At 42.0% G+C, this 27,055-nt stretch overlaps 1 protein-coding gene across 2 annotated transcripts in view; it reads right to left on the bottom strand.

Moving 5' to 3' along the window:
* The window catches only part of LOC122941072 (signal transducer and activator of transcription 5B), a 195,696-nt gene that overhangs the window by 61,401 nt on the left and 107,240 nt on the right, over positions 1 to 27,055 (bottom strand). For both annotated transcript variants that reach the window (XM_044298062.1, XM_044298063.1), the window contains exon 2: positions 17,998 to 18,062. The gene's annotated coding sequence lies outside the window, so the exon portion shown is untranslated. The remainder of the gene's footprint in view (positions 1 to 17,997; positions 18,063 to 27,055) is intronic.

The following is a 27,055-nucleotide window of genomic DNA, read 5'->3' as shown; positions in this document are numbered from 1 at the left end:
TTTGAATGCTGCATGGAGACAAATCTCTGTACAGCATTCAAACTTCAAAATTTGAGCGAATGAACTTTGGATCTTGGATCCAAAGGTCGATTCGCTCAACACTATTCATTTGCATACCATCTATTGCTCAACCTGCAGCCTTCCAGCTGTTGTAAAACTACAACTCCCTCCATGCCCTGCTGTAGGCTGTCTAGGCATGCTGGGAGTTGTAGTTTTGCAACATCTGGAGGGCCGCAGGTTGGGCATGCCTGCTCTACACTAATGCCGGTAACGCAACGGTATAAGATGTTTTGCTTCCGAGTCATCCTATTATAATAATTCAGTCAAAGGGCCGACAATAACACGAGTGGGTAAGACGATAGTGGTGCCAGTAAACAATGGCATGGATTTTCATCTTCTTACCACACGCTAGCCTGTTGTAATGACTGTCAAAGGTTAGCGGCAGCTGCCAGTTATGAGAGAACGAGTGGGTTTTTTATGCCTGCACTTAAGCCCTTCTGCTCATTACTAGGATGCAATTTTTTTCAGTTGCTATGGAAACATATAAACTACTACTTAACCTGTGCATTTAGAAAAATACCATAATGGGGCTATGAATTAAAAAGGAAGTCTACGAGCTGCACAGACCTTCTACTGACTTAGGACAAGCAAGAAATGACTTACTGGAGTAGAAGATGTCTTCAAACCATGGGGAGAGGCTCAAAACGTGACGGGCATTAAGTAGCTGATGAGACAATTAAGAGGGTCTAGGATGAGGAGAGAGTGTAGCTAAGGAAACAGTAGGCAAGCAGGCCTGTAGAAAAGCACGAGTTCAGGGAGGACATAAGTGTCGTTCACACTTCAATGTCATTTTGTTTCTATAACTAGACTGTAAAAAGCCTTAAAAGGATTTTCCGTAAATATTTTTTTTTTTTTTTATCTAATGCCCACACAGCCTGCCTCCAGGAAGAGTGAGTGTTGCATGGGAGGAGGGGGTTGCGTTTTAAAATTTGTTGTGGGGCCCAGTCAGTTCTAGTTACGCCACTGATTGAACATAAAGCTGATCTGGTCTCCTATGCCCAAGACACCTAGCGATCACATAATCGCCACGTACAATAGGGGAAGCAGCATAGCCACTTCCTCTACTAAATGCATACCTCTAATTGAGCAGTATGCACCAAGCAGAGGAGAAGGCAGAAGTGGTGATAAACTGCTTCCGTCTTCTCCTTGGGGTCCCCAGCTGTCAGTGATTGATTGCAGGAGCTATATTCTAGCTCCTTACATGTACAGTGCCATACATGTTTCAGTTGATAAATCTGAAGTGAAACTCATTAACATGGCTAATCAAGCCCATTTTACCAACCACTTTTCAAAACTGAAGTGAGTGGTGTGAAAAGTCTCAAAACCCTGTATTTTGCGATTTTTTGAAGCAAGAAATCTGTAGTTCAAGGTGTGATAAATTCCCCCTTTCAAATCCCCTTTGTCAGGACTTTTCATACGGCAGCCAGTCTCACTTTACACTCTGTCAGACCAGTGAGGAGTAAGTGGTGATGACTCAATTAGAGCACCATACCTCCTCTATGCTATCCCAATAATGTGGTTGGTCAGGACTTTTCACATTGCACTTATCACTGAACTGCTCCTCTGTTTGTACGTGTATACAGGTCCTTCTAAAAAAATTAGCATATTGTGATAAAGTTCATTATTTTCTGTAATGTACTGATAAACATTAGACTTTCATATATTTTAGATTCATTACACACCAACTGAAGAAGTTCAAGCCTTTTATTGTTTTAATATTGATGATTTTGGCATACAGCTCATGAAAACCCAAATTTCCTATCTAAAAAAATTAGCATATCATGAAAAGGTTCTCTAAAGGAGCTATTAACATAATCATCTGAATCAACTAATTAACTCTAAACACCTGCAAAAGATTCCTGAGGCTTTTAAAAACTCCCAGCCTGGTTCATTACTCAAAACCGCAATCATGGGTAAGACTGCCGACCTGACTTTTGTCCAGAAGGCCATCATTGACACCCTCAAACAATTTCTGAACGAATAGGCTGTTCCCAGAGTGCTGTATCAAGGCACCTCAGTGGGAAGTCTGCGGGAAGGAAAAAGTGTGGCAGAAAACGCTGCACAACGAGAAGAGGTGACCGGACCCTGAAGAAGATTGTGGAGAAGGACCGATTCCAGACCTTGGGGGACCTGCGGAAGCAGTGGACTGAGTCTGGAGTAGAAACATCCAGAGCCACCATGTACAGGCGTGTGCAGGAAATGGGCTACAGGTGCAGCATTCCCCAGGTCAAGCCACTTTTGAACCAGAAACAGCGGCAGAAGCGCCTGACCTGGGCTACAGAGAAGCAGCACTGGACTGTTGCTCAGTGGTCCAAAGTACTTTTTTCGGATGAAAGCAAATTTTGCATGTCATTCGGAAATCAAGGTGCCAGAGTCTGGAGGAAGACTGGGGAGAGGGAAATGGCAAAATGCCTGAAGTCCAGTGTCAAGTACCCACAGTCAGTGATGGTCTGGGGTGCCATGTCAGCTGCTGGTGTTGGTCCACTGTGTTTTATCAAGGGCAGGGTCAATGCAGCTAGCTATCAGGAGATTTTGGAGCACTTCATGCTTCCATCTGCTGAAAAGCTTTATGGAGATGAAGATTTCATTTTTCAGCACGACCTGGCACCTGCTCACAGTGCCAAAACCACTGGTAAATGGTTTACTGACCATGGTATTACTGTGCTCAATTGGCCTGCCAATTCTCCTGACCTGAACCCCATAGAGAATCTGTGGGATATTGGGAAGAGAAAGTTGAGAGACGCAAGACCCAACACTCTGGATGAGCTTAAGGCCGCTATCGAAGCATCCTGGGCCTCCATAACACCTCAGCAGTGCCACAGGCTGATTGCCTCCATGCCACGCCACATTGAAGCAGTCATTTCTGCAAAAGGATTCCGGATCAAGTATTGAGTGCATAACTGAACATAATTATTTGAAGGTTGACTTTTTTTGTATTAAAAACACTTTTCTTTTATTGGTCAGATAAAATATGCTAATTTTTTTAGATAGGAAATTTGGTTTTTCATGAGCTGTATGCCAAAATCATCAATATTAAAACAATAAAAGGCTTGAACTACTTCAGTTGGTGTGTAATGAATCTAAAATATATGAAAGTCTAATGTTTATCAGTACATTACAGAAAATAATGAACTTTATCACAATATGCTAATTTTTTGAGAAGGACCTGTATAGACCTATCAAGAGAACCATTCTGTCAGTCATTCCAGTCCTCCACCTAGTATCCTAATGAGGATTCCTTGCAGATAAGCCCTTCCCTGTGCAACATAAATGGGTCATAATCAGAGATGACTTTGTTCTCCTATTACTGTTACAGAAAGACAATAATCTGTATTTAATTTTCCATGGTATAGTACTGATGAAAAAAAAAGTCTAAAAATTCTTTAAAACATTGTTTGCTATGAATATTGTGTATAAAAAAAAAATACCCCTTTCTGAATAAATTGTCGTTTTAAAGGGAACCTGTCATCAACTTTATGCTGACCTCACTGAGGGCAGCATAAAATAGTGACAGAAATGCTGATTTCAGTGGTGTGTCACTCATGAGCTAATAGTAAGTGGTTGCCGAGAACCAGCATCATAATCATTGCAGCCCAGGCCTTGGAAAGAGTCACATCTACCTGAGAAGAGTCCTGGTTATTCCTAATCTCCTGCTCTCTCACCCACCTGCTGATGATTGTCAGTTCTCTCCTAGAGAGAAGGGGAGAAAACTAGGCATTAGACTGTCAGTCATCAGCAGGGGGGCAGGAGAGCAGGAATTCATGAATAACCAGGACTCTTTTCCAGGCCCAGTCTGCAATGATTGTGATGCTGGTTCTCAGCAACCACTTACTTTTTACTTTTAAATGACAGACCGCTGAAATCAACTTAACTATCTCTACTTTATGCTGTCCATACTAACAGCAGAATAAAGTTGATGACAGGTTCCCTTTAAAGTCCTGGCTGATAAATGTTTTACTATGTCTTTATAACAAACCTGCGCTGCTGCAGCCACCACTGGGGATGCATACAGTTAGACACCGAATCCAATGGTAAAACAGTATGCAGTAAGTTTCTCATAGAAGGGGCTGAGGCATCCTGAATTTTATGACTTGGGCTCCATTCACACGTCCTTGGTGTGTTGCGGACCCGCAAATTGCAGATCCGCAACACACTCAGCCGGCACCCCCTATGGAAATGCCTATTCTTGTCCGCAGCTGAAGACAAGAATAGGACCTGTTCTATCTTTTGCGGAGCTGCGCAACAGAAATGTGATGCCGGCAGACAATCGATCTGTATGGGGATGAGCGATCACAGTAGCGATTGTTCGTCTTCATACAGAGGGAATGACTGCTGTAACTATTATGAATGCCCGGTTCACTCCTCATAATTGCCAGGGCATCAGCCTTTAACCACCTCCCGACCGCTGTACGCGTATATGCGTCCGGGAGGTGGTTGCTTTATTCCTCCTGGACGCATATACGCGTCTTCTCGCGAGACGCAAGATTTCCTGTGAACGCGCGCGCACAGGCGCGCGCGCTCACAGGAACGGAAGGTAAGCGAGTGGATCTCCAGCATGCCAGCGGCGATCGCTCGCTGGCAGGCTGGAGATCCGAATTTTTTAACCCCTAACAGGTATATTAGACGCTGTTTTCATAACAGCGTCTAATATACCTCCTACCTGGTCCTCTGGTGGTCCCTTTTGTTAGGATCGACCACCAGAGGACTCAGGTAGGTCAGTACAGTCCCACCAAACACTACACTACACTACACCCCCCCCCCCGTCACTTATTAACCCCTTATAAACCCCTGATCACCCATGATCACCCCATATAAACTCCCTGATCACCCCCCTGTCATTGATCACCGCCCTGTCATTGATCACCCCCCTGTCATTGATCACCCCCCTGTCAGGCTCCGTTCAGACGTCCGTATGATTTTTACGGATCCACGGATACATGGATCGGATCCGCAAAAAGCATACGGACGTCTGAATGGAGCCTTACAGGGGGGTGATCAATGACAGGCGGGTGATCACCCATATACACTCCCTGATCACCCCCTGTCATTGATCACCCCCCTGTAAGGCTCCATTCAGACGTCCGCATGATTTTTACGGATCCGATCCATGTATCCATGGATCCGTAAAAATCATGCGGATGTCTGAATGGAGCCTTACAGGGGGGGTGATCAATGACAGGGGGGTGATCAGGGAGTCTATATGGGTGATCACCCCCCTGTCATTGATCACCCCCCCCCCCCCCCCCCCGGTAAGGCTCCATTCAGACATTTTTTTTGGCACAAGTTAACGGAAATTTTTTGTTTGTTTTTGTTTTTGTTTTTTCTTACAAAGTCTCATATTCCACTAACTTGTGTCAAAAAATAAAATCTCACATGGATGCACCATACCCCTCACGGAATCCAAATGCGTAAACATTTTTAGACATTTATATTCCAGACTTCTTCTCACGCTTTAGGGCCCCTAAAAAGCCAGGGCAGTATAAATACCCCACATGTGACCCCATTTTGGAAAGAAGACACCCCAAGGTATTCCGTGAGGGGCATATTGAGTCCATGAAAGATTGAAATTTTTGTCCTAAGTTAGCGGAAAGTGAGACTTTGTGAGAAAAAAAACAAAAAAAAAAATCAATATCCGCTAACTTATGCAAAAAAAAAAAAATTCTAGGAACTCGCCATGCCCCTCATTGAATACCTTGGGGTGTCTTCTTTCCAAAGTGGGGTCACATGTGGGGTATTTATACTGCCCTGGCTTTTTAGGGGCCCGAAAGTGTGAGAATAAGTCTGGGATCCAAATGTCTAAAAATGCCCTCCTAAAAGGAATTTGGGCCCCTTTGCGCATCTAGGCTGCAAAAAAGTGTCACACATCTGGTATCGCCGTACTCAGGAGAAGTTGGGGAATGTGTTTTGGGGTGTCATTTTACATATACCCATGCTGGGTGAGAAAAATATCTTGGTCAAATGCCAACTTTGTATAAAAAAATGGGAAAAGTTGTCTTTTGCCAAGATATTTCTCTCACCCAGCATGGGTATATGTAAAATGACCCCCCAAAACACATTGCCCAACTTCTCCTGAGTAGGGCGATACCACATGTGTGACACTTTTTTGCAGCCAAGGTGGGCAAAGGGGCACCTTTCGGATTTCGCAGGCCATTTTTTACACATTTTGATTGCAAGGTACTTCTTACACATTTGGGCCCCTAAATTGCCAGGGCAGTATAACTACGCCACAAGTGACCCCATTTTGGAAAGAAGACACCCCAAGGTATTCCGTGGGGGGCACGGCGAGTTCCTAGAATTTTTTATTTTTTGTCACAATTTAGCGGAAAATGATGATTTTTCTTTTTTTTTCTTTTTTCCTTACAAAGTCTCATATTCCACTAACTTGCGACAAAAAATAAAAAATTCTAGGAACTGGGTGAGAAAAATATCTTGGTCAAATGCCAACTTTGTATAAAAAAAATGGGAAAAGTTGTCTTTTGCCAAGATATTTCTCTCACCCAGCATGGGTATATGTAAAATGACACCCCAAATCACATTCCCCAACTTCTCCTGAGTACGGCGATACCAGATGTGTCACACTTTTTTGATGCCAAGGTGGGCAAAGGGGCACATATTCCAAAGTGCACCTTTTGGATTTCACCGGTCATTTTTTACAGATTTTGATTGCAAAGTACTTCTCACACATATGGGCCCCTAAATTGCCAGGGCAGTATAACTACGCCACAAGTGACCCCATTTTGGAAAGAAGACACCCCAAGGTATTCCGTGAGGGGCATGGCGAGTTCCTAGAATTTTTTATTTTTTGTCGCAAGTTAGTGGAATATGAGACTTTGTAAGGAAAAAAGAGAAAAAACAAAAATCATCATTTTCCGCTAACTTGTGACAAAAAATAAAAAATTCTAGGAACTCGCCATGCCCCTCACGGAATACCTTGGGGTGTCTTCTTTCCAAAATGGCGTCACTTGTGGCGTAGTTATACTGCCCTGGCAATTTAGGGGCCCAAATGTGTGAGAAGTACCTTGCAATCAAAATGTGTAAAAAATGGCCTGCAAAATCTGAAAGGTGCACTTTGGAATATGTGCCCCTTTGCCCACCTTGGCTGCAAAAAAGTGTGACACATCTGGTATCGCCGTACTCAGGAGAAGTTGGGGAATGTGTTTTGGGGTGTCATTTTACATATAACCATGCTGGATGAGAGAAATATCTTGGCAAAAGACAACTTTTCCCATTTTTTTTATACAAAGTTGGCATTTGACCAAGATATTTTTCTCACCCAGCATGGGTATATGTAAAATGACACCCCAAAACACATTCCCCAACTTCTCCTGAGTACGGCGATACCAGGTGTGTCACACTTTTTTGCTGCCAAGGTGGGCAAAGGGGCGCATATTCCAAAGTGCACCTTTTGGATTTCACCGGTCATTTTTTACACATTTTGATTGCAAAGTTCTTCTCACACATTTGGGCCCCTAAATTGCCAGGGCAGTATAACTACCCCACAAGTGACCCCATTTTGGAAAGAAGACACCCCAAGGTATTCTGTGAGGGGCATGGTGAGTTCCTAGAATTTTTTATTTTTTGTCGCAAGTTAGTGGAATATGAGACTTTGTAAGAAAAAAAAATAAAAAAAAAAATCATCATCATTTTCCGCTAACTTGTGACAAAAAATAAAAAGTTCTATGAACTCCCTATGCCCATCAGCGAATACCTTAGGGTGTCTACTTTCCGAAATGGGGTCATTTGTGGGGGTTTTCTACTGTCTGGGCATTGTAGAACCTCAGGAAACATGACAGGTGCTCAGAAAGTCAGAGCTGTTTCAAAAAGCGGAAATTCACATTTTTGTACCATAGTTTGTAAATGCTATAACTTTTACCCAAACCATTTTTTTTTTTGCCCAAACATTTTTTTTTTTTATCAAAGACATGTAGAACAATAAATTTGGCGAAAAATTTATATATGGATGTCGTTTTTTTTGCAAAATTTTACAGCTGAAAGTGAAAAATGTCATTTTTTGGCAAAAAAATCGTTACATTTTGATTAATAACAAAAAAAGTAAAAATGCCAGCAGCAATGAAATACCACCAAATGAAAGCTCTATTAGTGAGAAGAAAAGGAGGTAAAATTCATTTGGGTGGTAAGTTGCATGACCTAGCGATAAACGGTGAAAGTAGTGTAGTGCCGAAGTGTAAAAAGTGCTCTGGTCATGAAGGGGGTTTCACCTAGCGGGGCTGAAGTGGTTAAAAGATGAGTGAGTGATATTAACATCTCTTTTTTAAGAGTGTTAAAAAGGTTTTTCTGAGATTTTTATACTGACGAACTATCCTCAGGATAAGTCATCAGTATCTGATCGTGGGGGTCTAACACCCAGGACCCCCGTCGATCAGCTGTTCTGAGAAGGCATCGGTGCTCCTTTGAGCACTGCGACCTTCTCACAGCATATCAAGCACAGCGCCGTACATTGTATAGTGGCTGTTCTTGGTATTGCAGCCCAGCATCATTCACTTCTATGTGCCCAGGCCACGTGATTGATGAATGTATTGTCACTATCCTAGGAAAAGCTAACAAGAGCGCCGCTGCCTTCTTGAACAGCTAATCGGCGGGGGTCCTGGGTATCGGACCACCACCGATCAGATACTGATGACCTATGCAGAGGATAGCTCAACAGTTTTAATATCTCAGAAAACCCCTTTAATTCTAGAAGCTACAACTATTTAGTGCCACTACCCGTGGTGTGACCCAGAAGGATGTTGTTGGATGAGCACCAAGTACTCACAATTGTTCAAGATGTATTTATAGCCAGGACCTCAGGCAGTGTATGCAAATCAGTATCTTAAACTCTCCCAAACAAAGAACACAAATTATCCACCTGGCACCGATTTATATGAACAAAAAAGGAAAATGTAAGGACACTCATGAGAAGAATAAAATGTGAAATAATGTGAATGTGTCCTTGTGTACTAGCAACAAAAAAGTAGTCATCACTTTAACCCCAGTGTAAAATCTATAAGAGGCCCCAAGAATCATGCATCATTGATGGATCTGAGGGATCGATTGGGCTCTTGAGGGGCCAGGGTGTGCTAAAAAGGCCTATAGCTGTGACGGCTAACCTCTGGCACTCCAGCTGTGGTAAAACTACAACTCCCAATATGTAAACTTGCTTGGCTGTTCTCAGAACTCCATAGAAATGAATGGATCATGCTGGGAGTTGTAGTTTCACCACAGCTGGAGTGCCGGAGTTTAGCCTATACACTACGTGCAGAATTATTAGGCAAATGAGTATTTTGACCACATCATCCTCTTTATGCATGTTGTCTTACTCCAAGCTGTATAGGCTCGAAAGCCTACTACCAATTAAGCATATTAGGTGATGTGCATCTCTGTAATGAGAAGGGGTGTGGTCTAATGACATCAACACCCTATATCAGGTGTGCATAATTATTAGGCAACTTCCTTTCCTTTGGCAAAATGGGTCAAAAGAAGGACTTGACAGGCTCAGAAAAGTCAAAAATAGTGAGATATCTTGCAGAGGTATGCAGCACTCTTAAAATTGCAAAGCTTCTGAAGCGTGATCATCGAACAATCAAGCGTTTCATTCAAAATAGTCAACAGGGTCGCAAGAAGCGTGTGGAAAAACCAAGGCGCAAAATAACTGCCCATGAACTGAGAAAAGTCAAGCGTGCAGCTGCCAAGATGCCACTTGCCACCAGTTTGGCCATATTTCAGAGCTGCAACATCACTGAAGTGCCCAAAAGCACAAGGTGTGCAATACTCAGAGACATGGCCAAGGTAAGAAAGGCTGAAAGACGACCACCACTGAACAAGACACACAAGCTGAAACGTCAAGACTGGGCCAAGAAATATCTCAAGACTGATTTTTCTACAGTTTTATGGACTGATGAAATGAGAGTGAGTCTTGATGGGCCAGATGGCTGGATTGGTAAAGGGCAGAGAGCTCCAGTCCGACTCAGACGCCAGCAAGGTGGAGGTGGAGTACTGGTTTGGGCTGGTATCATCAAAGATGAGCTTGTGGGGCCTTTTTGGGTTGAGGATGGAGTCAAGCTCAACTCCCAGTCCTACTGCCAGTTTCTGGAAGACACCTTCTTCAAGCAGTGGTACAGGAAGAAGTCTGCAAGGTAAGAAAAACATGATTTTCATGCAGGACAATGCTCCATCACACGCGTCCAAGTACTCCACAACGTGGCTGGCAAGAAAGGGTATAAAAGAAGAAAATCTAATGACATGGCCTCCTTGTTCACCTGATCTGAACCCCATTGAGAACCTGTGGTCCATCATCAAATGTGAGATTTACAAGGAGGGAAAACAGTACACCTCTCTGAACAGTGTCTGGGAGGCTGTGGTTGCTGCTGCACGCAATGTTGATGGTGAACAGATCAAAACACTGACAGAATCCATGGATGGCAGGCTTTTGAGTGTCCTTGCAAAGAAAGGTGGCTATATTGGTCACTGATTTGTTTTTGTTTTGTTTTTGAATGTCAGAAATGTATATTTGTGAATGTTGAGATGTTATATTGGTTTCACTTATTGGTTTCACTGGTAAAAATAAATAATTGAAATGGGTATATATTTGTTTTTTGTTAAGTTGCCTAATAATTATGTACAGTAATAGTCACCTGCACACACAGATATCCCCCTAAAATAGCTAAAACTAAAAACAAACTAAAAACGACTTCCAAAAATATTCAGCTTTGATATTAATGAGTTTTTTGAGTTCATTGAGAACATGGTTGTTGTTCAATAATAAAATTAATCCTCAAAAATACAACTTGCCTAATAATTCTGCACTCCCTGTAGTTACAACCCCCTGAAACCAAGTTACTACTACATAATCATCATCCCAGTAATTAGGGTACCATTACATAAAGACATACTGTATTTATGGACCATAGGTTGTGACTAATGAGGCATCCCCTCATGTCTGGCCTCCACCCTTCGCCAACTAAGAGTGGCCATATGCCTAACTAACTGGGACAAAGTAATAAAACATTTTAAAAAACAATATAGCCACTAAATGGGATATTTTTAAAAGCATCCTAAAATCTAAATGTGAGAGGTACATACCTTATGGGAATAAAAGATTAAGGAACAAGAAAAAAATAATGTGGATAAACAGAAATGTAAAGAAAGCAATAAATGACAAAAAAAAAGCATTTAAAATCACTAAAAACAGGAGGGTAGTGAAGAAGCACTGAAAAAAAAATATATATATATATATATATATATATATATATATATATATATATATATGTAAAAAACAAATAAGAGGCCAAACTAGAGACCGAGAGATTAATTGCCAAAGAGAGCAAAACTAACCCTAAAATGTTCATCAATTATATAAATGGTAAAAAGTATAAATCTGAAGGTGTCGGCCCTCTACAAAGTGATGAGGGGGGAGTTGCAGAAAGCGATGAGGAGAAAGAAAAGTTATTAAATATTTTTTCTCCACTTTATTCACTGAGGGAAAAAACAATGTCAGATGAAATGCAGAATGTAAAAGTTAATTCCCCTTTAAAAGTGTCCTGTCTGACCCAGGAAGAAGTACAGCGGCGTCTTAAAAAGATTAAAATAGACAAAGAGAATTAAGTAATGTCATAACCAGACCCTTATTTCTGATATTTAAGGATTGGCACAAATCACTAGTCAGACCACACATGGAGTACTGTGTACAGTTCTGGGCTCCTGTGAACAAAGCAGACATAGCAGAGCTGGAGAGGGTACAGAGGAGGGCAACTAAAGTAATAATTGGAATAAATGGACTACATACCCTGGAAGATTAACAACAGTGGGGTTATTCACTTTAGAAAAAAAGACGACTGAGGGTGAGATCTAATAACTATGTATAAATATTTCAGGGGTCAGTACAGAGATCTCTCTCATCATCTATTTATCCCCAGGACTGTGACGAGGGGACATCCTCTGCGTCTGGAGGAAAGAAGGTTTGTACACAAACATAGAAGAGGATTCTTTACGGTAAGAGCAGTGAGACTATGGAACTCTCTGCCTGAGGAGCTGGTGATGGCGAGTTCACTAAAAGAGTTCAAGAGAGGCCTGGATGTATTTCTGGAGTGTACTAATATTACAGGCTATCGCTACTAGAGAGGGGTCTTTGATCCAGGGAGTTATTCTGATTGCCTGATTGGAGTCGGGAAGGATTTTTTTCCCCTAAAGTGAGGAAAATTGGCTTCTACTTTACAGGTTGTTTTTTTTTTTTTTGCCTTCCTCTGAATCAATTTGCAGGATAACAGGCCGAACTAGATGGGCTAATGTCTTTTTTCAGCCTTATAAACTATGGTACCATGTTATTGTACTTATGGACCATAGGTTGAGTCATCTCCTCATTTCTGGCCTCCACCCTCCCTCATTTACAGAAAAGAGGGACTACATCTTGTTCAGAATAGGAGCTTATTATATCCCTATATGACTGTATATCAGTGCAATTTCTCAGCTCAGTGGTGGCAAAAGCTACCAGGACACAAATCCAAGCATTTGTTCTGGGCATCGGCTTCAGAGCTGTGATCCAAGGTAGGCGTACAGCACCTGGCCTCCTAATATACTTTTGCATGACTTGTTGCCGTATGTACAAACAATTCAAAGCCAAAAATCCCACCCAAGTATAATCCTCATGGTGCAGAATACCTAAATTAAGCTCTGCTACATATATATACACCATTGCACTAGAGGTGGACAGAAAGGTTCTGATTTAGAAGATCAAGCTTCTTTAATTCTGCTTCACACAGTGTTTTCTTATACTAGCGAGCTCTGTTCAGGCAATGCACTGCTACTTCGTGCTTGTTAATGGTTCTCATCAATTAGATAATTATTTGAGCTCCTCGCCGATACACATCAGCCGTGACAATCACAGTGAGGAATAAGACAGAAGATCATGGACAGATGAGCACAAGAAAAGAATATGTCAGCGGAGAGTAGATATATGGCAGCTCTATGCTGAGCACCAGAAAGACCACTTCAAAGGCAGATACAATTGACCAGCTATCATCCTCAGGCTAGAACATCACCTAATAAAGGGGACAAGTCAGCAAGATATATTTATCTTTTAATTTTTTTTTAATTTTGTTTTTATCAGATAGCATATTTAATGTGCTCCATAAACTGGTCTAATGTCTGGATTTTGGGACAAGCATTAAAAGTTTTGCAAGTTAGATAATAGATATCTATATGTACTGTCTGGAGTGAGGTGGTGACCTATGATAGAGTTGACCAACTTGACCGAAGTAGTTGTGGACCCGCTGTGCTAACCAACCAGTTTGGCATTGGGGCTAGTCCTAAGGGTTTTATCCTGGCAGTCCTATGCTTTTCACTTTTTAACCTCTATACAGAGATCTGCAGGGGAGCCACCATGCTGCTAGCTCTTGGAATAGTCCCGGTGTGGTTTGTTGCTGACACACGGGATTTAAAGACACTGGTAAAGAAGAAGCACCAAAGTGTCGAGCAATACTTGTAGTCAGAAAACAGGCAGAAGTCAGGGCAGGTGAAGTTTGTGAAACTAATCTCAGAGAGGTCACAGTCGGCAGCAAAGGGTCAGTATAGTAAAGGGGTTGGATAAAGCAGCAGAGGGTCAGAATCAGTAGACAGGCTAAGTTCGGTACACAGGCAGGCAGGAACATCAAACCGTAATTTGGAAACTAGCAAACTAGAACAATTTATCAGATTAGGAACCCTCCCACTGGGAAATGCGCCTTAAATACCTTGAGACTGCCAGCAATAGGATGGGGAAGAATTAGGGTATGTAGGTCCTTTAAGGGTATGTTTAAACAGCATCATTTGCTGTGGATTTTGGCGCGGACACCCACACTCAAATTTCGCTTGAAGCCACATGGTTTTCTTGCTGGTTTCTGCCTCCTATTCATTTCAATCGGAGACAGTGCAGGGGACTTAATGGACATGTCCCTTCTCAGCGCAACTGTGGCTATAAACCACAATCTCCAGCACTGCCAGAAAGATTTCAGGGAAGTTTCCGTGTAGCTGTCCATACCAAAATCCTGCAGAAAAAGACACCATGTCAATGGCCCCTTAGAGCCAGGAGGCATGTGCGTGCCCTAAAGGCGGGGGGGGGGGGGGGGGGGGAACAGGCTGGGCAGCGAAGCGCAGACTGTGGACTGCAGGAGGAGACAGACTCCAGGTATGGGCCCTCTGGACCAATGCTTATAGGCCCCTCATTTGAGTGGACACAGAAAGAGGTGTGCTCAATTTATCACATCATATCTGGAGAATATTCCACTCCAGGCCGGATCTCTGTGGTCTCTGCATTTCTTATCTTTTACTAAAGAAAATTGTGAACGGATGCCAACAATAAGACCTGATAAAGCTCTCATTAACCATTTTAATTTCTCAGAGATCACTGACAGCCTATTATTGCAACTGTATTAATTCTAAATAGCTCACAATTTAGCCACTAGATGGCGCTATTTCATTGGCGTAAAATAAAAACGTAGCACAGAGCTGCCAAATACTACTGAACTCACACACACATTTATACAAAGTTTTATAGGAATAATGTCCAAGAAGCCAGTGTGTCACAGAGGAGGTAAAAATAGATCTTAACCAGTATTACTCATTTAGGGAAAAACAGAAATGTCCGATTTATCTGAAACAAACTCCACAAAAAAAATTATCCACTGTAATGCTGTTAAAAAGTGCAGTTTGCTACGCAATGGAAGAAATATGTTTAGGCTGTTGCCTAGCAACGCATGCTGTAGCCGGCAGGCATCTAATTGTGGGTTTCCGTTCTCCTAGGGAGGCCTACATAGTCACCCACCATGTCACTAGCACTTTCACTACTGCATTTCTTGGGGAGAGTGTGGAAAGAAAGCCGCGTCCATCACCATGGCTAAAACACTGCTCACAGACAATGAGAGTACATGCAGTGCAGGCCAGATCCAAACCTCCAGTCGCAGGGCTGCCGGGAAGCAGAGCTCACGGTGCCATAGGTTACCATTTTGGTCTGGCTGAAATTGTGCGTATTACTGTAAAGTATAAACGCAAGCAGGGATGTCAGGTCAACTACATTAGTTGACAAGGAAGACAACAGTACTTGTATCTAAACTAGATGACAGAAAACAATGATGTTTGAAGGCCTGGGACCTATGTCTAGAAGCGAAAGAGGGAAGGTACTTCAGAGAAAGGAAAGGCATGAATTAGAGCACAGAGATGTCACTATACACCACAGCAGAATGGTACCGCTCAACCACAACAGTCAACTGAGAGGAAACACCATCCATGTGTAGGTGAAGAGACTGAAATTTACAGTAAATGGAAGATTTCATCAACCCACTAGCTCCCACCCTCATCCCTACTGCACAAGGTCATACAGCACTCTGACGCAGCCCAACAAGCCCATCACCCAAAGGCGTAACACGGACCCATGGGGTCCCACACCAGCATGACCACTGTCAACAGCAGGAATATATGAAGATTATGTTGGTGGGCTTATGCCGACGACCGTGTATATTTTAGTCCGTAAAAAATAAGGATGACGTCCGTGTGCATTCCCTATTTTGCAGAACGGAACAGTTGGCCCCTAATAGAACAGCACTATACTTGTCTGCAATGCGAACAATAATATGACATGTTCTATTAGGAGCCCTAATGCACACAGTGATGTCACAGTGGTGGGATAATATGCACAGTGAAGCTATGGCACAGGAAGAATATGCCCAATGATGTCACAGTACAGCCATAAGGCTCACAGTGATGTCACAAAAGTATGAAAATAGGTATGGTGATGTACAGAAATTAATCAGTGATGTCACAGCAAAGAGAATGCAAATATAGTAAAAGCACTTTTCCACTGTCCATATACATTACTAACTGTACATATGTCTGGGCGGAAGTGGGGCCCTTTAGTTATTGGGCCCCATAGGAGCTGCTATGTCTGCTATCCTGGTAGTTACGTCCATGTCATTCCCCCTTTACAACCAGTTATCAGTAATAATGAGATTCTTGGGCTGCAAGTGATAAGCTTTCCTCACGGACTACTACATTTGGGATAACCCTATTTTTAAACTCAGGGTTTTTTCCACTCCATAATAAATATCATCATTACTCACTGCTTTTTTTTTTTTTTTTTACCCAAGATTTTTTTTTTTTTACTAAGAAAAAGTGGAAACAGAAGATCCCATGAAGGGGAGAATAATATTGGAAAAAAAAATCATTTATCTTTACGGCTATCTAAACTCGATCAGGTACCACAGTGTACACTAGGGTTACACGGCTACATGTAGTCAGTCGCATGACATAAAATCACAATGTTGTGCTACTACATCACACCTAGGCTTAGTGAATGTGGCTGCATTGCAAGCCTCATGGGCCGTGACCCGACAGTCAGCAGAAATCCAATCCTGATGGATATCTGGGCAACTGCAATCAGTATCATAAGCTGTGACGAACAGCACAACATTTTACGATCTAGTCTAAATCGTGCTCTACACCATTGGGCAAGAGCTGTGTCAGTACACCAGAGGTAGAAATAAATGATTAAGGTAAACAGGAGAAAACCTTGCCCCACTGGTTGTATCAGGATCGTGCAGAATGTGGAGAAGAAGTGTGGCTTGGCTGTCTTTTTATAAAACTTCTGAAAGGGACGGGAGAGGCTCCTGCTGCAGCCAAGTGTCTGGTGCCACACAATGGACAGTGAGGGGAGGAAGGAGGACTCGGCTAATCTGCTTGGACACAGAAGATTTCTTTATAGATTTCTCAGTTTTAATTATAATACGAGACAAATAAGACCAAATTGGAGGCGGTAGGAAATCATGAGACTTTGGTGCATATTCTATGGTTAGTACTGTTGAGCGAACTTGTGTTTTAAGTTTGGCGTCTAAAGTTCGGGTTATCAAAGAATCGCGTTATGGATTCCGCTACCACGGACCATAACTTGGTCCGTGGTAGAGGAATCCATAACGCGATTCTTTCGATAACCCGAACTTTAGACGCCGAACTTAAAACACAAGTTCGCTCAACACCAATCGTTAGCGTTTCTAAAAAAAAAAAAAAAAAAAAATGAAAATATTATAAATAGAGCTAAAACCTCAATCCTTTTCCATATAACAATGGCACAAAACATTTAAAAACAACAAGATAAAACGAAAAGTCATGTCTGAGGGCAGGTCCCTGGGGATATGCTAAAGGCTACATTCACACGACCATAAGTGTTTTGCGGTCCCCAAATTGCTATTGCGGACAAGAATAGGACATTCTCTATATTTTTGCGGGTCCATGGAATGGAACTACGGATGCGTACAGCACACGGTGCGCTCTCTGCATCTTTTGAGGCCCCATTTTTTTCCGCAAATTTGCTAAATGTATGCAGTCCCAGAATTATGGTCTGTGTGAATGCACCCTTCGTCACATTTGGTTGAGTAAAATGAACATGGCTTCATATTTGTACGCCTTAAAGAGGCTACCTGGGCTTTTAATATTGACGACCTATCCTCAGCATAGATCATCAATAACAGATCGGAGGGGGTCCGACACCCGCGCCGATCAGCTGTACAGGGAGACGGCGCGCGCAGTGTGCACATGCCGTCTCCCTTCTCTCTTCCTGTTGCTGCTGCTGTCCCACAGACATCCAGAGGAGAGCAGGAAGAGAGAAGGGAGACGCCACGTGCACACTGCGTGTGCTGTCTCCTCGTACAGCTGATCGGTGAGGGTGTGGGTGCCAGACCTCTGTCGATCTGATATTGATGACCTATTCTGACAATAGGTCATCAATATTAAAAAGCCCAGACAACCTCTTTAAATGCACACTTATGTTAGATCTGTGAACCAAATGTATATATAAAAAAAAGCAAAAAACAGATCAAACTTATTTCACTGCGCAATAGGTATCAATCACATGTACATCAGCCCCTACAATGACACAACTGGGAGAAACCTTACATGAGTGGAATGAATTTTACTCACGTCTCAGAGGCAGGCCCAGTGCGAGGTCACACAGTGGATAAAGTCCAATCAACTCCCAGTAATTTCTACAGAAGGAAAACATTAGTTAAAAACTTACTGCTCAAGTCATGAACATTCTATGAAATACAAAAGCATACACATATACACACAGCCCCTTTGGCTAAGGAAGCAAAACGCAATTAACCAAAAGAAAAGAACAAAACGCCATCTAACATTAGTCAAAAGTATCCTGCATACATCATACAAATATATAAAAAAAAACTGACCATCTAAATGTACAGTCAGCAACATAGCCTACACCTACACAAGTTGGACACTTCAATCAATCAAAATAGTAAAAGTGTAGGAATTATAGTACACAAGATAAATTAATCAAATATAATAGAAAATAAATCACACAATCCATCACTATGTTCTTTCACCAGTTACATGCACCAACACATGATGTACTATTACAGGGTGGATCGCTCCTGTTTAAATAGTAAAACGCCAAGTACATAGTTTAGAAATTAGTCACGGACGCCATTTTTTGGGTGGTATCTCTATAAACCAACTGTTACAATAATACCAGAGGAAAAAAAAATATGAATACTATAATCTAGTGTATGTAACAACTAGAAGCTAATGTGTAGAGTAATAAAGCTAAAGAAAATGGCTCATGCCCATCTTATAACCATGTGTCTAATCCTACATGAAATCCTGGGCCGAGGTACAATATATGTCAATCTCCTTGTATTAACATTAAATGCATAAAAATCACAGCTGTCTGGACAGATGGGAAGGGTAAGCAGCTGACATGAAGTGTAGTCGCTATGTAGGCTTAGGACTATGATAATACATGTATCAGTTGACATGTGGTTAAGACAAAGTCCTGACATTGTATCTCAAGACAAGCAATAAGGAGAACTGAAATCATCAATTGGCCTCAGGTAGGACAAATCCCAGAAATTTGTTTCTGCACCTAACTGGTTATTTCTATGGACAATTAGTGGTCCAGTAAAGAGAATGACCACAGACGAGTCACATAAGCTCATCTACGCTCATGAAGTCTACAATGCTACGACCAATCCTGGCCCATGGGGACAAAATGTTCAGCTATGATAAATGAAAAGCCCCGCAGTGAAATTGCAGCCTTCATACAGATCTGTCAGAAAATAGTGATGCAAAGAAAATTTAGATTTTTCTTTCAAAGGATTTTTTTTTTTTAAGGTAATAAAATACAAAAAAAAACAACTACCGGTATATAAATTTGGTATCACCGTAATCGTATCAACCCACAGAATAAAGAAGTCATGTCATTTTTAGCTCACAGTAAACATCGTAACATCATTAAAAAAAACCTTGGTGGAATTGTGGGTCTTTCTTTTCAATTTTACAAATTCAAGACAAGGTAAATTAAATGGTGCCATAAAATAAGCCCTCATAGGCATGCATGAATTGAAAATTAAGAAAGTTCCTGGCATTTTCGGGAGGAAAAATCAAAAATGTAAAAATGAAAAATAGGCCCAGTGTTCAAAAGGGTTGACCTATATCTGGAAGGTAGAAGCTCATCAACCATGATCATCCAAGCAGCATTGCAATTACAGGAGCTCTTAATCCTTTCCTATCATGCATAGAAAATAGTCCCTCACACAGAGCCCCAGAGATGCGCAAGGCATCTAATACCCCCACAAATATCCTTCTCCGCCATCCACAGAGAATTATGAGATCACTGCATCAGAGCTGAGGAGAAGGAAGCTACTGAGCATGTTGGTCCACCTCTGATGGGCCAAAAGGATAGACAACAGTTTAAAGGTTTAAAAAATTACAATAACCATGCAATAATGCTTCATTTGAAAAGCTGTATTTATTACATGGCAATAGTTTTTGTGGTATAACCCCTTTAAGATACCGTAAATCTGACTTTTGCAGACAGGGGTGGATTGGCCAAATTTCCCGGTGGGCCGAAGCCCCCATATCTCTGCTGTTGGCTTGGTACAGAATAAGCTATCAGTGGTAGTTACTATGTACTCGGCCAGCGACATGCCCTCCTGAATTCAACTACCGTATGTCCCACGTCTCACCTCCTAAGCCCCCTGCTCCATATCTTAATCAGAGAGAACTGGAAGAGTTGGAGAGAAAATGGCCTCTATGGATGGCCAACTTAGAGGGACAAATTTTGGGGCAAGATATTGTGTGGCACTGTAGTATGTGTTATTTTGTTCTATGGTATTGCTAACCACCCTACTTTTGTTGCCCCACCTCCTGTCAATTTAGACCCTCCTACCATAGGTGTGGTAGGTTTTTCCAGGGTCATTTTAGGTTCCCAATCCGCCCCTGTTTGTAGACCACCTATGGGTCCCCCAGGTATCTCCAACTGAAGAATTAATGGATAGGTGGTTGTGCATGTGTGTAGCTCTCTCCATTCACTTCGGTCACAGCTAGGAATAGCCCTTTAAACGGTTACAAGTTCCAATATCACAGTGTTCTAGTTTATTAACAGTATGACAATAAAGAGAACAAAAGCCCTATACCATAACATGGTCTTTATCTGTCAAACACACCTCATGTCCTATCACTTTTTCCACCTTTCAGTCCAATCCTTAATGGCTTCTCAAGTACAATTCACCAAACAACGTTCCAGATTAATATTTAAGCTGGATTTTTTTTTTTAACCCTGTGTTTAATTTTGTGACCTTTGACTCACTTTGGATCTTGCAGACCTTACCTTATCTGATTAGGTCTCCGAGATTAGAAATATTATTAATACAATGAGCGGCAAACATGATAAGACGTCTTGTGCCACGAGTTTTAAGTACATTATATCTGGCCTGCAGCATCTTAGTAAATAGCCGTCAGGATAAACACTGATATTAGAGCTGGAGTCTGCATGACAAACGCCACAATAATCTTGGGATTTAAGGATTAGGCTCATGAGCTGATACCCTCCTAGGGGGGGGTAAAGGGTAGAACCGCTAGATTCTGATGAGAGGAAACTAGATTTGTGTCTTAATGATGAAGGAGCGCATGAGGAAAGGACATTTCATTAGAGGAAAACAGGAAGATTTGAGGCCAGACAGGGATCTGTGACATTAGCTGGGCTCTTGTTATTAAGTAACAAGTAGCGTGTTATTTGCTTGCACATGCAGGCTGCTTTCTTGTGATTAAAATACAGTCGCTGATTATATGCTTTTTGATGACACACTTCTATAAAATCAATTTTATTAATGTTCTAGGAAGCTGTTTCTAGGGTCCTCATACTCAAGAACCACTCGCTTCCTACAGTATCTGCAACAGTAATTGAGGTAGTCATCAATGATTTTCTTTCCTCAGCTAACAAAATATTGACCTTTGGAGGGTTGAAGGGTCACAAGAGCCACTATGCCACTATTTGGGGGGGGGGGGGGGGGAACCAAGGGTAATGATATTTATCCCTCCATGCCATAAACAGGAACAGAAATAGCTACAAGAACCCTTCAATATGGGCAAAGCACCAAACAACTCCTCATATCTCAGCTTCTTGGAATCCATGGACTAGAATGCTTACAGGGTGTACTGCGATTTTAAGGTCGCACCTGAAAGACTACGATTTCAGATTTTGGTACAATATAAAAAAGTGTAGGAACACAGGGGGGAGATTTATCATAGACCTGCTTTCTACGCTTGTCTTTGAAATCTCCTGCGCCGCCTCGTCATAACTTCAGCGGATATTCCTCCTGTCTGTGCTACAGAATGGAATCAGTTTTCATTTGTGTCTGAAAAATGTAGTGGACCCGCTTGCCGTGCCCATGCCATGGCCCTTTTCCAGAAAGTGGCAAGGGGCTGCGTGGAAACGCTATTTAGGACAACATTTGTCACAAACTGTATTTAAAATGTTTGAAACAGGGTTTGCAACATTTTTTTTAATCCAAGAAAGAGGTGCAAAGAGATAATAAATCTCACTTGTAGTTTAGTCTGCCAAGTATTGGACAAGCGCAACAGTATAGTGTGACTTGAGATACATGATGATATCCAAGACACATCACTCAAGTGCGACACGAGCATTGAACTGTGCAAAAGTTAGACTGCGTGGACATTGCATCTTAGCCTTTCATTGGCGGTGTACATTAACGGTAACTTCTGATGGCAGCTCGGATGCATGCCACTATACAGACATAAATCGTCCATATGGTCCTACTGACGAAAAAAGTATACCACATGGAGGACTTTTGTATAAGAAAGCGGTCTACTGCGTTTTTATACAATTGAAAAAAATGGATGCCAATACTCAAAAGGTCAAAAGGACACTCTTGGCTTCTGTTGAGTAAATGGTCCGCTGTGGCTCACCAAACGATCCCCAAGGATACACTAAATGAAAAATCGGCAATCTATGGTTCCTGCAGTCAGCAAAACAGGCCATTTGTTTACTGCAGTTCTCACAAGCTGATGACATGATGTCAACTCTGCAGCCAAGTAAACAAGGCCCAACCAGGAAGACCAGAGTGACAGCTTTGGAAAGGTGGGGATTTACTCTGTCCATCTCAGAAAGAATTCCTAACCCTAAATATAGAAAAAAAACTGATTCCCCAGGAGGTAACAAGCACTATTGAAAGCGTGTATGTCCTACTTACTTCAAGTCTTCAGCAGCTTCCGGCACTCTGTACCCAGCATGCTCCATTCACTTCTGAGAGAGTTCTGGGGGCAACCAAGCAAGTGTAGTTTCACAACAGCTGGAGTGCTGGAGGTGGTTGACTCTTTCTCTCGCATTTAAGGAAAACTTATGCGAGTAGACTTTAAACTAGCTGGCTCTATTTCTAGGACCTTGAGGACCCAAGATATTTTCTCCAATTCTGCACTCTCATCCATCAGCCTCAGAACTTTGAAAATTAATGCACAAAACCTCAGCAGTCAACCCAATCTTTTAACCCCTTAAGGACTTCCACCGTATATGTACGGCGGAGGTCCAGTCCCTAAGCAAGGCGCCCGTTCGCTCGTGCAGCGGGCGCCATAGCTGCCGGGTTTCAGCTATTTTAAGGCTGATCGCATACATTTTACCCTTCAGATACCGTGGTCAAATGTGACCACAGCATCTGATCAGACCGGAAGTGGCAGTTGCGCGCTTCCGCTCCGGTAACAGCGTTTCCTGACAGAGATCGGGGAAACTGTTACATTGCTGAAATAGCCCAAAGCCTGCTTGAGGCTTCGGTGCCTATTACAGGCATATACCAATACAGGCCACTAGGTGTCAGCATAGTATTGGTATAGTGCAAATTAAGTGTTCAATGATGTCTACACAGCATTAAAACGCATTGGCTCCGTGGAGCCAAAGTTCATTTCGGCTGAAGTCATGCAAGACTTTGGTTAATTCCTACTGTGCGCATATATACGTATTGAAAAAAAAATTAAAAAAGCAATTTGATTGCTATTTTATTGCTTTTATAATTATTTTTTAATACGCAGATATGCATACAGGAGGAATTAACCGAAGTCTTGCATGAATTCGGCCTAAACGAACTTTGGCCCCATGGAGTCAAAGCTACAGCATTAAAATCTAAGTATATGAAACAATTCAACTTTGGATCCATGATCTGAAGGTCAATTCGCTCAAGCCGAGTCATCAAAATTGTAGTCGCAGGAAACTCTTTTAAGGCCATTCATGTAACAGAGGTATTGGGCATCGTTCCACACCACCGTAAACAAGTACAGGTATAGGATATGTTAGACATCACTACTGTCACTCATCCCCAAAAAGAGTAAAGGACATTTAACGGCCAATGATCTAAAAAAGAGTGAGGCAATTTTTTCTAGTTATGCAAGATGAATCATAAGGAGGAAAATAATAATTGTCTATTGTGGAATTTACAACACAAATTATTTATCAACTATATCAAAAAGTGTCAGCAGGATATAGATATACTCACAGCAAGAGGCAAGTCCACAAACTGCAAGACCTCGGCCTACCACTTGTATCAAGAAAAACTCAAACACACAAGCCAATCCATGGGGGTCATTTATTATGACTCCCGATGCCAGAAACTCAGAAAAATAAAAAAATAAAAATAAACTCACAAACTCCTGGAATTGTGCCTAAATTTACCAGCCAGGGCTGTGGAGTCGGAGTCAAAGCTAGTTTTGAGTGGATCAGTAGTGAGGTACTGACTGACTACAGCTTAAAAAATATTATGCTAATAATTCTGTGTAATTAATTAATTTTAATATAAATTTATGTTTATCATAAATATAGTTTATGTTCTATCAATCTAAGGCCCTTATTTATCAAAATCAGTGATAAGCAGGGTGGTTCTAGTGATGATAGAGAATAAGTTCTCACCTCTCCTGTACTCTCCACTGTCCTTATACTATAGACAGTAATAAACAGGATGTTTTAGTGGTGATAGAAAATCAGTTCTCATCTCTCCTGTGTTGTCTCCTGTCCCTATACTATAAAACAGTGATACGCAGAGTGTGCCATTGACGATAGAAAATCAGTTCTGACCTCTCTTGTGTTCTCGCCTGTCCCTATAATATAAACATTAATAAGCATGGTGTTCTAGTGATGACAGAGAATCAGTTCTCACCTCTCCTGTCCTTTATACTATAAACTGTGATAAGCAGGGTGTTCTACTGATGATAGGTAATCAGTTCTCATCTTGCCTGTGTTCTCTCCATTCTTTTATGCTATAAACTGTGATAAGCAGGGTGTTCTAGTGATTATAAAAAATCAGTTATACCCTCTCGTGTTCTCTTTTGCCCCTTATACTATAAACAGTGATCAGCAGGGTGTTCTGATGCTAATCGGTCCTTGTCTCTCCTGTGTTCACTCCTGCCTCTTATAATAGGTTATCTTCATGCTGCTCTGGGGTCCTTAGTTATAATGCCTGAAACTGTGCTGCACATATAAGTAGTATAGATACTGAGAACAGGGGCCCTGCACCGCATGATGCACCCCCTGAAATGGACAAAGGGGCTGGTTGGAAAAGTGCGCCACTGCTCAATTAATTTCTATGGGAGCACTAGAGATCACAGAGTACAGCGCTCTACTCTCTCTAGCACTCCTATGAAAATTGACGCATTGGTGCACTTTTCCGACCAGCCGCTTCGTCCAATTCAAGGGGCTCCATGAAGCATAGGGACCCCCTCTCATAATTGGTGGGGGTCCCTGTCATAGGACCTCCAACAGTCTAAAAGTTATCCCCTATCCTCCAACGGCACAGGAGATATAAAAAAATAATAATAATGGTATAAAATGTCAGTCTTTGACCAGTAACCTGCGACATGTTCACAGTTACAAACAGAAATATTTGTTCCTCTGGATTTGCCTCTGTGCGCATCCTCATGGTAAGAAGTCACCATTTCTTGCGGCATTCACAAAAACCCATGTTAGGCCTCATGCACACAACCGTTGTGTGCATCCGTGTCTGTTGTTCCGTTTCCCGTGATTTTCTGCGGACCCATTGACTTTCATGGGGTCCGTTGAAAACTCGGAAAATGCACCGTTTGTCATCCGCGTCCGTGATCCGTGTTTCCTGTCCGTCAAAAAAATATGACCCTGTCCTATTTTTTTGATGGACAACGGTTCGCGGACCCATTCAAGTCAATGGGTCCGTGAAAAAACACGGAGGCACACAAGATTGTCATCCGCGTGTCCGTTTTTTTCCCATCATTTTCAAGGCAAACTTGACTTAGTTTTTTCACTTTTCTGGTCTGGTGATCCTCCAAAAATCAAGGAAGACACACGGAAGAAAAAACAGACACGGATCACAGAACAACGGAACCCCGTTTTGCGGACCGTGAAAAAATACTGTCGTGTGCATGAGGCCTTAAGCTGACAAAATCCAGTACTGGCAGAAAGAGTGGACAGGAATCCTACACATACTCAGTTGTACAGAAATATCTATAGAACTGATGGGTAAAGCATGTTGTCATTAGTTTGATGGTATTATCTGTCCTCAACGGTGCAAAATGAAATATTAAAGTCTGCCAAGAGCTAAAGAGAGGAACCATCCCAATGTAACTGCCCTAAAGGCTGGTAAAGGAGGACACTGTTAGTCCTTGCTCACATTTCCATATCGGTTTGATGTCAGTAGAAAATCCATCCATGTTTCATCAGTGAAGATGTCTGTGAAGGATCCGTGTTCCAATTTTTTGCCCTCTGTGTGTTGTTCATATTCCACGGACACTGCTCAGCTGAAAATTAATTTCTAGAACCTCTCCTACCAGTGGTCAGTGAAAAACAGACCTAAACACGGATGCCATCTGTATTCTATCAGTGGTTTTTTGATGGAACCATAGACGTCACTGGGAATGTTTGGTCCATGTCAAAGACCAAAGTAGTGAAAATAACTGATGTGTGAACACATTAAAATCAATGTTACATGCGCTGTCCATGGAAAATGCAGATAGGACATGTCCGTGAAAAATGGAAAATGTTAACGAGGCTTTACAGTCAATGTTCTGCATGAATCATCAAGGATTTTCTAAGTGAAAGTGGCCGGACTAATAATCTAATCACAAGCTTAGCTTGGGTATTCACCAAATTAAGGGAAATTAATAATATTTTTTACTAATTAAATTCAGATAGTAAAACAAGTTTGTTCCTTTTATACTGTTTCTACTGTGTTTTAGTTAAAGGGGGTTCAGCAGTTCTTTTAAACTGATGATCTATCCTCTGGACAGATCATCAGCATCTGATCGGCGAGGGTCCGACACCCAGGACCCCTGCCGATCAGCTGTTTGAGAAGGCGCTCCTGGAGCGCCGCTGCCTTTTCAAGCAGCTGATCGGCAAGGGTCCCATGTGTCGATCCCTCGCCGATCAGATCTGAAGATCTATCCAGAGGATAGATAATCAGTTTAAAAGAACTGCAGAACCCCTTTAATCTTTAAAGTGGTTCTGCAGTTTTTTTAAACTGATGATCGATCTTTAGATGCTGATGATCTATCCAGATCGGCCGATCAGCTGTTTGAGAAAGCAGCGGTGCTGGCAGTAGCGCCGCAGCCTTCTCGCTGTTTACCGTAGGCCCAGTGACGTCACGACTGGCCTGGGCAGGAAAAAATTCACAGCCATGCTGCTGGACTGCTGGGTGGTCATAACCATCAAAAC

Source organism: Bufo gargarizans, chromosome 6 (genome assembly GCF_014858855.1).
Source record: "Bufo gargarizans isolate SCDJY-AF-19 chromosome 6, ASM1485885v1, whole genome shotgun sequence".
Lineage (NCBI taxonomy): Eukaryota > Metazoa > Chordata > Amphibia > Anura > Bufonidae > Bufo > Bufo gargarizans.
This window is presented reverse-complemented; position numbering and strand designations above follow the sequence as displayed.